The sequence below is a fragment of the Bos taurus genome, chromosome X (genome assembly GCF_002263795.3).
Source record: "Bos taurus isolate L1 Dominette 01449 registration number 42190680 breed Hereford chromosome X, ARS-UCD2.0, whole genome shotgun sequence".
Classification (NCBI taxonomy): domain Eukaryota; kingdom Metazoa; phylum Chordata; class Mammalia; order Artiodactyla; family Bovidae; genus Bos; species Bos taurus.
This window is the reverse complement of record NC_037357.1, coordinates 32,563,383-32,566,245: the sequence shown is the minus strand read 5'-3', so window position 1 is coordinate 32,566,245 and position 2,863 is coordinate 32,563,383. Positions and strand designations below refer to the sequence as shown.

Sequence of the window (2,863 nt, the reverse complement as noted above, 5' to 3'; positions counted from 1 at the left end):
ACCCAGGTCTCCCACATTGCAGGCGGATTCTTTACCAGCTGAGCCATAAGGGAAGCCCTTAGTAACTAAAGTATGTGTTAAAACTAGTATACAACTAAATCAAATAAAACTATTTTAAAGAAATAATTTGGAGGGTTAAGCAAACTATCACCTATTTTAGACCTATATAACTAAAATAACCTTAGGTGTGCAATCACCTCTTTTAGTGCAACATTGTACAAACCACATGCAAACACTATCTTAATCTACACACCTTCTCTGTATGAGTTTTCTTCCTTGACAAAATTGAGAACACAAAGCATTCCTTACAGTTGTTGCCAAATATGCTGAAGGTGTACATATCTCGCCTTAACTGATGGACTTAAACTCGATCCACTGGTTTGCACCCTAGACTTCAAAAGGTCGATCATTGCAGTAGATGTGATAGCTGAGTTCTTCCAAAGGTGGTTCAGCATCAGCGGTAGGAAACTGGGCAGCATGCTCAATTTCTTTTCTCACTTCCACATCAATGTCCTTTAATTTTTCAACAATGGCATGATTGCTATTCACCATCCTGTCCTTGAGAAGCATGATAGGGTCACTCTTACTTCTAACCTCCTGAATCTCTTCTCGGGTATGGTAACTCACTCCAGGATCACTCATGCTGTGTTCGTGGTAGCAGTAAGTCTGCAGCTCCATCAGTACAGGCCCTTTTTCAGATCTACAATAGCAGCTGCACATTTTGTGGCCTTCTAAACACACAGGATATCCATTCCATCTACCCTCAGCTCAGGAATAAAGTCACCTCTCTTGTAGTAATCAGTGCTGGCTGCTGCTCTCTCCACAGATGCTCCCATCCCATACTGGTTATTCTCAAAGATGAAAATATAAGGCAATTTCCACAAAGCTTCCATATTTTAAGCTTCAAAGATCTGACCCTGATTAGCAGCACCATCGCCATACAAAGTCAAGCAGACCTCATCTTTTCCATTATACTTACAGGCCAGAGCAATCCCAGCTCCCAGGGGCACCTGAGTTCCCATGATGTCATTGCCTCCATAGAAATTCTTGGCATACATATGATATGCATCAATCTTCCTTTTCCTTTAGCACAACCACCTCTTCATCCTGTAAGCTCTGTGAGAATCTCCTGGACAGAGAGTCCACGAGTAAAGGTAAAGCCATGAGCCTGGTACTCTGTGATCAGATGGTCTGTGGTGTTGATGCTGGCCTCCAGGCCTATATAACAAGCTTCCTGACTATCACACAAGTGACAGAAACCACAAATAATGTTCTGTTTATACAGCTGATCTGCTTTTAACTCCATTTGGCGAACAGCCTGCAACATCCTGTAGTATTTGAGTCCATCCTCCCTGGTAAGCACTATAGTGACAGGAGGGCCCTCTTCCAGCCAGTGAAGATCACATTTCTTAATTTCAAAAGTAGCATCATTTGCAAAATGACGGGATGCCACCAGCACTCTACTTGCCGGCTTCTGGACGACACCCAACAACATGTGAAGAGCGGTGAGCATCTTCCTCATGGAGCACAGGCAGTGGCTGTAGCTGCAAACCCCCAACGAGCCGAACACTATGGCCCAGGTGAGTCCAAGTCTCCTTTTCTAGAGGCTTAAGGCTTGAACAAATGTGCAGCTTTTCACGAGTAATTAAAGATTATCAGATAAACCAGAGAAAGACAAATACTGTATAGTATCACTTATATGTGGGATCTGAGAAAATACAACAAACTACTGAATATGACAAATAAAGTAGCAGAGTCACAGATAGAGATCAAACTAGTGGTTAACACTGGGCAGAGGGAGGGGTAAAATAGGGATCAGGGGGAATAAAGCTATTAAGGGATTAAATGAAACTGTTATCAGACACAAGTCCGTGTGCCCAACACACAGTGAGACCAAACCAAAACGTTGAAGTTTGGAGCAGAAAAGATGTATTGCAGGGCTCTGCAAGGAGGCATAAATGCATGCTAATTCTATTCATTTTGCAGTGTATTTATATTTATATACATTTAAATATCTCTTTTCCATTGCTACTGAATTCCTTTTTACCACATATATTTGGATAATGTTTATTTTAAATATGCTAGTAATTGTGCTTTATGCTCATATATTAGAATTAGGATTCTACTTTAAGTAAAACTGAGCACTTTGCAATGGGCGTTCCTATTTCTTTTCTATCATTTATTTTCTGTCATTCAGATGCTATAACTGCATAAGGAAGGGGACCCCATCCCAAGGCCTTCGAGGGAGCAGCCCCCTCCCCAAATTGCAGTTAGGTGCTCTTTGACTTGTATCTCCAAGAAAAGTTAAATCCACAATCCTCGAGATATATATATATATATATGTTCATAAAATATATATATATATATATATAAACATGAATATAACAAGTTCATTACCAATGGTTTCGTTATTCTTGTTCTTTCGCAAAAGGAAAAAAAAAAAGAAGTTCCAGGGGAGACATTAGAGGGCTTTGCTCCATTCTTGAAGGTAAAATATTTTCAAGAGTGTATAAATCTGAATGATTGTTCCTTAGAATTTCAGAACATCCTTTCAGCATCTTCTTCAAATTCATTAAGGGCTTCATGGTGACATCTAACTATCAGCTCAAAATGTCCACTCACAGTGTCTACTGATCAGGTTTTCTCAGGTACAACAGGTTCATGAACAAGTGTCCAGGGGTGGTCTGCTTCCTCAGCACAGAGCTCAGTCCTGGCAGATCCCATCTCTCATCTCCAGACACCGTGAAAAGCCTATTACACATCTCTAGAGTCTAACAACTTTCAATTAAGCTTGATTTCTATTTAATAATTAGACAGATGTGAATACTTCTGTGAGCAGTTTAAATATACATTTTTGATTTTC

At 40.2% G+C, this 2,863-nt stretch overlaps 1 pseudogene; it reads right to left on the bottom strand.

Annotated features, from left to right (window-relative positions):
* Positions 1-348: 348 nt before the first annotated feature.
* Positions 349-1,549, bottom strand: LOC782715 (pyruvate dehydrogenase E1 component subunit alpha, somatic form, mitochondrial-like; annotated as a pseudogene).
* Positions 1,550-2,863: the final 1,314 nt, after the last annotated feature.